Source organism: Miscanthus floridulus, chromosome 5 (genome assembly GCF_019320115.1).
Source record: "Miscanthus floridulus cultivar M001 chromosome 5, ASM1932011v1, whole genome shotgun sequence".
NCBI lineage: Eukaryota > Viridiplantae > Streptophyta > Magnoliopsida > Poales > Poaceae > Miscanthus > Miscanthus floridulus.
Window position 1 is genome coordinate 23,137,097 of NC_089584.1, and position 12,081 is coordinate 23,149,177.

The following is a 12,081-nucleotide window of genomic DNA, read 5'->3' on the forward strand; positions in this document are numbered from 1 at the left end:
TTACAATGCAATGCAAGGAACAACACAAGTTCATCTTTTAGTAAAGTTACTTAGATCAAGTACATTGAGCTCGTTCCTCAACTTACAAAACCGAGATTCATCTAATGGTTTTGTGAAGATATCAGCCAATTGATCCTTGGTCCTTACATCTTCTAGTGAAATATCATTTTTAGCCACATGATCTCTAAGAAAGTGATGATGGATATCTATGTGCTTGGTGTGAGAGTGTTGAACCGGGTTATTAGCAAGTTTTATGGCGCTCTTGTTGTCACATAAAAGAGGTACCTTTTCTAGAACTACACCATAGTCTAGAAGGGTTTGCTTCATGTAAAGTATTTATGCACAACAAGCACCAGCGATGATGTACTTTGCCTCGGCGGTGGATAACGCAACACTATTTTGCTTCTTGGAGGTCCAAGACACAAGTGATCTACCAAGCATATGGCACCCTCCGAATGTGCTTTTCCTATCAATCTTACAACCCACATAATCCGAATCAGAATAGCCAATGAGTTGAAAACTAGCTCCTTTGGGATTCCAAAGGCCAATGCTTGGTGTGTGCTTTATGTACCTAAGGATTCTTTTGATGGCACTTAAGTAAGCTTCCTTAGGATTAGCTTGAAATCTAGCACACATACACACACTAAACATGATGTCAGGCCTAGATGCGATCAAGTATAACAAGCTACCAATCATAGAACGGTAAAGAGTTTGATCAATCGGTTTACCTCCCTCATCTAGGTCGAGATGTCCATTTGTTGGCATTGGCATCTTGATTGGCTTACATTCATTCATATTGAATTTCTTGAGAACATCCATGGTATACTTCTCTTCGAAGATGAAGGTCCCTTCTCTCATTTGCTTGACTTGAAAACTAAGGAAGAAGGTAAGCTCACCAATCATTGACATCTCGAACTCCTTCGACATCAATTCACTAAACTTTTTGCAATCTTCTTCATTTGTTGAGCCAAATATGATGTCATCAATATATACTTGACAAATGAAGATCTCTTCGTTAAGCTTCTTGGTGACTAGTGTGGTGTCGACCTTTCCAATGGTGAAGCCCTTCTCAATAAGGAAATCCCGAAGGCGCTCATACCAAGCTCTTGGGGCTTGCTTGAGCCCATATAGTGCCTTGGACAACCTATAAACATGATTAGGGTATCTAGGGTCTTCAAATCCGAGAGGTTGATCAACATAGACTAGTTCATTTATGAAACCATTTAAGAATGCACTTTTAACATCCATTTGATATAGTTTCATATCATGATGGGATGCATATGCAAGGAGGATATAGATGGCTTCAAGTCTTGCAACCAGTGCAAAGGTCTCTCCAAAATCTAAACCTTCAACTTGAGAGAAACCCTTTGCCACTAGTCTTGCCTTATTCCTTACCACAACACCTTGATCATCTTGCTTGTTGCGGAACACCCACTTTGTTTCAATCACTCTTACATCTTGTGGTCGCTCTTCAAGTGTCCAAACTTGATTGTGGGTGAAGTTATTTAATTCTTCATGCATAGCATTCACCCAATCCGAATCCTTGAGAGCATCATCTACACAAGTAGGCTCAACACAAGAAACAAAATAGTGATGTTCAATGAAAGAAGCAAGTTTTTGTGATCGAGTCATTACACCCCTTGAAGGACTTCCTATGATGAGATCTTTTGGATGTGATTTTAGTAGGGGAGTTGTTCTTCTTTCAACCACTTGGGGAGGAGGTTGTGGAGCATCAACATCTTAAGCTTGTGCCACCACTTGATCATGAGAGACATATGTGTCTTCATTTGTTTCTCTCACATCTTTATCATCATCTTGTGGTACATTTGATGATGAAGGCTTGTCAATCACTTGCACTTGATCATCATCATCTTTAGGCTTGATGTCTCCAACGGGTATGTTCTTCATAGCCTCCCTCAAAGGTTCTTCACCTACATCATCAAGATTCTCATATGCTCCTTGGGAGCCATTAGTTTCATCGAATTTCACATCATATGTTTCTTCAACTAAGCCGGTGGCATGGTTGAATACATGATATGCTTTGGACTTCGATGAATAACCAACAAGAAAACCAATATCACAATGTCTTTGAAACTTTCCTAGGTGTTGTCGCTTCTTGTAGATGTAGCATTTTCAACCAAACACCTGAAAGAAAGAGACATCCGGCTTCTTCCTATTAAGCAACTCATAGGGGGTCTTCTCAAGGAACCATTGAATGAATAGGCGGTTAGAAGCATAGCATGCGGTGTTGATAGCTTCAGCCCATAAACTCTCCGGTGTGTTATACTCGTCAAGCATTGTTCTTGCTAGGGTGGTCAATGTCCGATTCTTTCTCTCAACTACACCATTTTGTTAAGGAGTGTAAGTTGCGGAGACTTCATGCTTGATCTCAACTTCATCACAATAGGCTTCTATGTTTGTGTTGTCAAATTTTTTTCCATTATCACTTCTTATCTTCTTGATCTTCACATTAAATTCATTTTGTACTCTCTTAGCAAACTTCTTGAATTATGCGGCCACTTCAGTTTTGTCATAAAGAAAGAACACCCAAGTGTATCTTGAATAGTCATCAACAATCACTAGACAATAGAGGTCGCCTCCCAAACTTGCATAAGTTGTAGGTCCAAATAGATCCATATGGAGAAGCTCTAGCACTCTTTATGTTGACATGTACGCTTTGCATGGATGAGTGTTGGCAATTTGCTTGCCAGCTTGACATGCACTACAAAGCTTGTCCTTTTCAAACACAATATCTTTCAATCCTCTAATCATGTCCTTCAATAGTTTCTTGAGTGCACTCATCCCAACATGAGCAAGCCTTCTATGCCATAGCCACCCAAGTGATGATTTGGTGAATAGGCATGTCCTTAAGTTGGCATCATCAGAGGTGAAGTCCACTAGATATAAGTTATTGTATCTAAAGCCCTTGAATATGACTTGATCATCATCCTTCTTTGACACAACTACTTCTTTCTCGGTGAATAGACATTGAAAGCCAAGATCACACAATTGTCCAACGAATAGCAAGTTAAAGCTTAATGAAGCAACTAGAAGTACATTTGAGATTGACTGGTCATTTGATATTGCAACTTTGCCTAACCCTTGCACTTTGCCCTCTGAATTGTCACCAAATGTAATCCTTTCTTGATCATCCACATCTTCAACTAGTGAGGTGAACATACGAGGGTCACCGGTCATATGTTGAGTGCAACCACTATCAATAACCCAATGACTTCCACCGATCTTGTAGTTCATCTATACACACAAAAGATCAAGCTTGATGTTTAGGCACCCACACTTGATGGGGGCCAACAACTCTCTCAACTAGTGACTTTGCTACCCATATTTGCCTAGGCCTATTCTTGTTTGGTGGTCCTAGAAACACAACATGGGGTCTTCCTTTTGTGTCCTTTGTAACCATATAGTGAGCATTAAAGGTAAAGGGTCTAGCATGCTTAGGCAAGGGTTGTGGTGGTGGAGTCTTGCATTCATGAGCAAAGTGATCTTTTGTCCACACTCAATGCATCTCTTTGGCTTTGGCTTTGGTTGATGTTGAGTTTGATGTTGAGCCATGGCTTTCTTCATTTGATTTGCCTTGGAACCAATACCACTTTTATCATTCTTTATCACGGTGTTCATGAGTAGCTCACTTTGAAGATTGTGACCTCTTGTAAACCTCTCTAACCCGGTGGCAAGGTGAGTCTTCTGAATCTTGAGCCTCTTGTTCTCTTCTCATAGCATCTCAATGTCAAGATCCATGTTGTAGTCACCATCTTGTGTCTCTATGATAGTTGAGTTGGTGGATGATAGTTTCTCAAGATCTTTCTTTAGCTTCTCATTCTCATTCTTGATATTGACATAGTCATTGTAACACCTCTGGTGTTAAGCATGCATTAACATTCCATCTCATGAGCATAATCATCATTTCATTATGCATAAGCATCATCTATGCATTCCATTCCAAAGAAAGGAAGTGTCATTTCATGTGGTGCTGAAATTAAATTGAAATTCATCATGTTTAAACTATTTGAAATGCCATGCTCATGTTTGGGTGATATGATTTCTTAGTTTGATCACTAAGATAGCTTATAAATATTTAGGATACAATTTGGAGCAAAGTTTATATTTAAATTTTTGCCAAATTTTGCTTTTAAAAATAATCTTCCAAAATAGGGTTTTGAAATTTAATTGACTTTAATTTTGTAATTCAAAATATAGCAAGAATTTGACTTTGGTCATTAAAGCAAAGTTGTAGATCTTGAAAAATGGAGCAACTTTTGTTTTTACACCAAATCTTGAAAATGCTTTTAAGTTGCTCAAAATGATGAATTTGGGTCTGTTTGAATTTAAATTTAAAAAAAAGAAGGGAGCCCGGCTTAGCGGGCCGCGCCCTCGCTTCTCGGCCCATGGCCGAAGCCGGCCCGGCCTACCTCAGCGCCCACCGCTTGCTCACCCACGCCAACGCGTGCGCCCGCGTCAACAGCACACAGAGGACGGCCGCCACGTGGCCACCGCTCGCCGGCAATGGCGTACGGGTGGCACCCCGGCGGGCCCTGCCACTCCACGCATTCGCCTTCACCTGCCCGACCGCGCCGCGCTCCCCACTCGCCTCTCCACTTCGCCAGCCATAGCACAGCAGCAGCAGCTCCCGTGCGTGCCTTGCCAGAGTTGGCCATACCAGCCACCACCGCTCACCGCCAGCCGCTACACCTCGACCTCAGCACCGCCTAGACCTCACGCATCTCGCGCTCGCCTTGGTAAGCCATGGGAAGCCTCCCTTCCCTGGGAATCCCTCATCGGAGTAATGGCTCATCGGAGAGCTCCGCTCTATGGACTCCCCCTCTCCACTCCATCTCTCGCCCTCCCTTCACACGCACGAGCACCGCCCGAGCTCGATGGAGCTCCCACTCCACTTCTCATGCCACCTCTCTATCGGAGATGGTCGGCCGACAGTGAGCCACGCCACCGCGCTACCATGGCCGCTGGCCAGCTCGCTCTTGAGCTCCTCTGGCACTGTCGCTTGCACTACCGTGTCCGCCCTGGCACGGTGGTCATGTTGGTGGTGACCTCGTCGTCGGCCACCTCACCGACAGTGAGCTCACGCCGGTCAGCGCCGCCTCCCCTACCGTAGTGGCTGGCAGGTAGGGCCGGCTGACCCACGGGGGCCCGCGCAAACCTAGGTGCACTGCACTAGGTGCACCCAGCGTTTTAAGGCCCGCTGGTTTTTCAGAAATAAAAGAAATAATTTCTAGATTTTGTTTAAATGCTTTGGAAATTCATAAATTGAGAAATATTGGTCCAAATTTGATGAGACAAGTTTTGCTAGGTTTCTTGTGACTAGATCTATCTGTTAAAAATATTGCATGTCAAATTTGTGAAACTTTTATGTGTAGCTTTATTTAAATTGAATAAATGCTGGTTTCTTAGGAATTGCACAGTAAATCATATATGTATCAGAAAAATATGATTCCAATTTTGTTGATCTATTCATGTGATGTACTTTCTATGAAAAATATATAACATGCATGTTGTGTGGAAAAATATGGCTATGTAATTTTGGTGTATTTAATCACTAATTCTTGTAAAATTCCTAGAGCTAAAAATATGAATAATACATGTAGGTGAAACTTTTTGTACAGTTATTCTATGCTATGTAGATCATGGGAAAAATACCAAATCTATTGTTTGACACTTTTCATAATACAAAGTATTTTCATGTTCAATTATCCACCATAGCTTATCATTTTTGTGTAGGCTGTTATACTTATCCAAATAAAATGAAAATTTTATGGTAGACTATTTATTGCATGAGGAAGATATTGTAATTTTGTCACAATTTTTTGAGCAACAGAAATATAGTTGCTGGTGTAGCTAGTATGGTTGCTTAATAGAGTGCTAAGTCACTTAGTACATGTAGGTGCCTGATGATCTACTAGTGTATGTGTGTGTATTTTCCAGAGAGAAGATATGCACCTACTCGATAAATAGAAATGTACACGTATTCCGCAAAACAAAAACATAAAGCACCCTCATCATACCAAACATTCATGATCATCATTCATCATCTCATTCGAAAGCATCACTCCTATAGTAACACATACATATGCATCATATAGGATCATAGGAGGAAGTACCAGTAATAGCCCCCGAGGAGCAGGTTGTGATCGAGCCCGAGGTTCCCGCACAGGAGGTGCTGGAAGAGGAAGAGCTTCAAGAGTGCCCCGATCATCAACCTAGCTCGTTCGAGAAAAGCAAGCCCCGGAGCATCCTAAGTCTCCTACTTTATAAAGCAATTACTTTATATAAGTATATATATATATATATATATATTGTCGCATTAAGTTTTAGGAGCTAAATGAAACTGTTGATGCATATATTATATCCTTACCTACCTTAATATAATTACCCTGCTAGGTCTAGGACCGAGTTAAATGCTTAGCCCTGCTTAGACCGGTAGTAGTCGATGATTTCCGGTCACCAGCAATTATAGGTGGTTACCTAGATATTTAGCTATGGATACTATCATGGAATTAACCAAGTGTCGATGAATAAATGGAGATCGGGTGGAATGTGTAGTGGATAACCAAACAGGGTTCTGGGGTGCTCGTAGTTTCCACCTGTGTCGATTAAGGACTGATCGTTGCTCATCCCTCTTGTCATGTTGAACGCATGCCTCACATTTAGCTAGCCGGATAAATTGTTCCGACCGTGAAGCTAGTGGCACTATTTAGGCCAGGATCTACACAGGTGCGTGTATTGGAGCTGAATGGGGGACAGCAGGGACGTGAAGAGTGAGCCCAAGGGCAGGTGCGCCCTGATTCCTAGCAGTCGGGTGGTCCCTGGGTACTATGGCTCTAGATTATCCCGTGGCTTCTAGAATAGTGTCCTTGGTGATCTAAGCTACCCTAATGAGGGAAGCATGGTTTGTGTGAGGAATAAATCACCAGCTGGTTAGGAATCGATTCGAATCGCCATCGCTCCTGGACAGTGAGCATTTGACTCGAGCTACGGCATCGTAGTAATGATGATGGAACATGTATGGTTATGTGGACTATGTTGAAAGAACTAAACCTGAGATGGTAACTTGATGTTAATGGTTAATCAAGTGATTGCTCTAGCATAGGTGCTTACCTAGATTAACAGGTTATAATAAAGATGATGCCAATGTACTTAAATGATTTATTCATGATACATATGCTTTTCGCAAATGAGTCGAGCTAGTCCCCTAAAGAAAGTTTTGCATGCTCCTTGGTGTCGTTTTATTTCCGTTTAAGTCGGGTAAGTCTGGCTGAGTACATTCTCGTACTCAGGGCTTTGTTCCCATTATTGTTGCAGATGGTCAGATGTACTATGGCTACTACATCCACTGTCTCTACCCAGCGATGGGTGATAACTAGGACCAAGGGCATGGTCATTCCTTATGTCTTATCTACTGCTTTTGTGGAACTTGATCACTATCTAGCACTGTATTAAACTATGTGTGCGTGTGTGGTTTTAAAACTATTGCTTCCGCTACCTTGAACTTGGTTTGTAATAACTTTTGGTTCTAAACTCCGATGTATTCGAGATGATGTTGCGAACTTTATATAACACTTGAACGGTGGCTGCTAAACTTGTACGATCTTGGCTTGTATGTTGGATGGTTTGAAATCCTGTGTGATTTCATGGACTACCGGGTTTGTATGGACTTAAGTACGTTCATTTATCTGCGTTGGTAGGTGATTTTCTTACTTAAGCCTATATGAATTGGTCGGTTCTGCCATAGCTGGTATCGGAGCAAGGTTTAGCATGTTACTGTTCATGTGTATTTAAAACAAAAGGGTTTTGTGTTACAAAACTAATTACCAACTTATAGTTATATAGGTGTTTCAAACCTATGATTAAAATTTAAGAGTGTGCCAGTGGTCATATCCTTTATGCCCAGTTAAGGACTCTAGGTGGCTTATTTAAGTACTGACTTAAGGGCTCTTGCATCATATTTCTATTTCGTTACTCATACGGTGTGCTATTGTATGGGTGCCATTCGCTTGAATGGTAATGTATGGATCAATTACCTCTATGCCTCGGTAAGTGTGAGTTGTGAGAGCATGATCGGACACATAGCCGGTCTAGGGAAGTGCTTATATGATGCTTGATTATTCACATGTTACACACATGTTTATATGAAGGTATCTCATGTATGGGTGATTTTGTCCGTTGAGATGATGTCGCCAATAGGACAATGATTGGGTAGTATATGCTACATGTATGTATAATTGGAAATATGCATATATGGGAGTATGTAGATTTTAAATTCTGCAATGCATGATATACATATTGTGGGGTTTGGGCTAAAATGATTTTCTACAGGTACATAATAGCGCTATTGTGTAGTGCGAATTAGTTTCGTATATATGAGAGAACGTAGGTATGCCACCATCTATATCGCTAGAGTTTAATTATTGTTTCTAGGATTGTGAGAACGTACGAAACATGCATGCATCATGATTATATGTTCATCTCATTTCATTACATTGTCCTTCCCTTATAAAGTGATTATCCCTTTTTGATAAAAATTTACCGCCTAATCCCGTTCTCACAATAAATGATAACCTTGCGGCCCGTACGAAGCTCACTGCTCACAAGTCCACTGGAGGTAGAGCTCCATGTCACCAATTAGCCCCCAGGGAGCCCCGCTGCAAGAGCAAGTTTTTGGGAGAGTTTGGCATGCCTACACTGTTGTGGAGGGTGCTGAATTCTATGGGGTACCCTGAAGTAAAGGAACCTTGCTACTATTGGAACCATGAGCAGTTGGGTGACGAGACGCTGATCTCAGTTGAGGCAGTTGTTCTCGCCAGAGGAGATGACCCCAACTGGGGAGGTTGGTTCTATGAGTCTAAGGGCAGGACTCCCGAGGAAGCTGCTAGCAGAGCTGCTTTTGCTATACTGAGGGACATCATGGATAGGTTTCCACAGGAGTTAGCTGCTGCAGTTGCTGGAGTCTTTTTGAGGGGTGATCCCGCTACTGTTGTGTGGGATTAGGCCAAGGGAAGAGCTCTAGAGAGAGGTCTAGGTGAGAGCCAGGACAGTGACAACATGGCGATGAGTACCATGTTTGTAGTGATGAAGACCTATGATGGATTAGAACGTAGCCTTAGATGCGTGTCTGGTGCACTTAGCCAGGCTCGTGATAACCGCCGTCAGCTACAGCATGCCCATGATAGTGAGATAGAGAGGCTGCAGGCAGAGCTAGCCTAGGTGACTGAGCAAAGAGATAAGGCCATCCACAGGGATGAGGTGGCTAGGCAGGAGATTCAGAGCCTGACTACTGCCAATAGGAACTGTGAGCGCATGCTGATACATGTTCTCCATCAGAGGAATGAAGCTTGGTCCGAGGAAGACGTTCTAAGAGCTCGATAGGTTGAGCTTGAGCAGCAGTTGGCCAATGCAGAGGAGTATAATGACAACTTGCATGAAGAGGTGCATCAGTTGCACAATCAGCTACACCCTTATGTTCCTCCTGGAGCAGCTAAGATGGAGCCTGGTGTCATATTGGCTGATGATGACATGGAGGCTACGGAAGGTCCTGACATGGAGGAAGATGAGAATGAGGATGAAGATAGCAACATGTCGGAGATGGACAGCGACCACGACGAGTAGACTAGTTGATATTTCTATAAGTCGCTAGTTATTTCTTTTGCGATCCATTATGTATGGCGTGTAAACCTAAGTATGTTATTGAGACCTTAAGGGGATGTGGAACCTTGGATGCTTAAGTGGCAATATCCGAACGCCTAAAGTCTAGTGTTGGTGTGCTGGCAATTTTGATTGTATATGTACACTACACGATGCCATTAAGTACTATTAGTGATGTTGTGTTGTGGATTGAAATTGTGCCTCTGTTTATTATATGAAATTATTCTCTCTAGTAAATTTAGTACAGCATAATTGTATATTCACCTCCAAGTATTGCAACATCACCTAATACATACTTGTTGCTAAAATATGTAGATGGTGGATACGCGTCGTACCATCACGGGTACCGCTAGGGCGAGTGGTAGTGGTGCAGGAAATGAGAACCGTGACCCACCACCACCTCCTCCCCCGTACACCGCAGAATAGTTTTTTGCGCAATTTCTAGGAAGTCAGTGCACCATGGAGGGTATGCAAAGAAACATGGAAGAAGCGTTGCACCATATTGCGGACAACACCCGTCAGGGCCATAATTCATGTGGTCATGGAATGAACTAGTACAGTACCTTCAAGGATTTCATGGACACTAAGCCCCCGATCTTCAAGGAAGCTATAGAACCCTTAGAAGTGGATGAATGGATTAATACCATGGAGCAGAAGTTATGTCTGCTCAGGCTAACAGAAGAGCTAAAGACGGAGTATGCTGCTCATCAGTTGCATGGACCGGCCGGAATATGGTGGTCGCATCACCGGACCACTTTTCCAGCAAATACTCCTATATCCTGGACACAGTTCACCACTACCTTCCATGGAAATTACATTCCACTGGGCATGATAGCTATGAAAGTTGCTGAGTTCATGAGGCTCACCCAAGGCACTAGAACCATGAAGGAATATCTACACGCATTCAACAACCTATCCCATTATGCTCCTAAATTTGTGAATACAGATGCTAAGAAGATCGCAAGCTTCAAGAGAGGGTTAAGTCCCAAGATGTTGAAAACGTTGGGTTCCTCTAGTAGGACTGGGTTCAATGATTTCATCAGTGATTGTCTGACTCAAGAAAACAACAACAATGCTTATTCTACCTCCAAGAACCATAAAATAGCTTTTGAGCTTGGTCCTTCACAAGCAAGAGCTCCTATGGCAAGTCATACTCCATATAGTGCACTAGTTCCTGGTGCTAGGTTCCGTCCACCTCAGAGGAAGAACCCGACTACCCAGCCATAGCAGAGGACCCAGAAGCCCTTCAAGATGGTGATACCACAGGCAAAGGCAGGACAAGGCAGTTCATCTGGAGCTGCTACTAATAAGGGGACCATGTTTCAACTGCAATCAATCTGGGCACTTTGCTAAGTTTTGCCCATATTCTAAGAAGCCATAGAACTAATATCAAGCTTGTGTGCACTATACTACCATGGATGATATTCCTAAAGGAGAGCCCATGATAGCTGGTATGTTTTCTATCAACCAGCACCCTATACTTATTTTGTTTGATTATGGATCATCGCATTCATTTATAAGCCAAGCATTTGCAAGAAAGCATGAACAAAAGATAGTTGAATTGGAATGTGCCTATCAGATAAGTTCAGCTGGGGCTGATCTATTAACTAATGAGGTAGTTCGAGGGGCAACCCTTGGGATAGCAGACCGGCAGTATGATGTAACTTTGATAATCATGCCTAGTTTAGTATTGGATGTCATCATGGGGATGAATTGGATGACTAAGATGGGGGTAATGATTGACACTGGGAATAGAACCCTTACCCTCAAGGAACCTATTGGAGAAAGTACTTTTCAAGTAGCGTTGCCACAAAGAATCGATCTTGCAAGTATGACATGTGCAGTCCGAGCCGCCCTTCTGAATGAGATTCCTGTAGTATGTGAGTTTTCGGATGTGTTTTTGGAGGAGTTACCCGGTCTTCCACTAGATAGGGATATTGAGTTTGCTATTGAGTTAATCCCTGGTACACCGCCAATCTCAAGAAAGCCTTATCGGATGCCTCCAAATGAGTTAGCCATGTTGAAGGTCCAATTGCAAGGACTAATGGACAAGGGTCTCATCTATCCAAGTAAGTCTGAGTGGGGTTGTCCCGCATTGTTCGTAAAGAAGAAAAAGGATAACTCCTTACGAATGTGCATGGACTATAGGCCGCTAAATGCAGTGACAATTAAAAACATGTATCCTCTGCCTCGAATTGACATCTTGTTTGATCAATTGTCCAAGGCCAAGGTGTTTTCTAAGATAGATTTGAGATCAGGATACCACCAGATCAAGATCAGGCCGCAAGATATACCTAAGACCACTTTTTCTACTAGATATGGGTTGTATGAGTATCTTTTCATGTCTTTTGGTTTGGCGAACGCTCCTGCATACTTTATGTATCTTATGAATTTGGTCTTTATGCT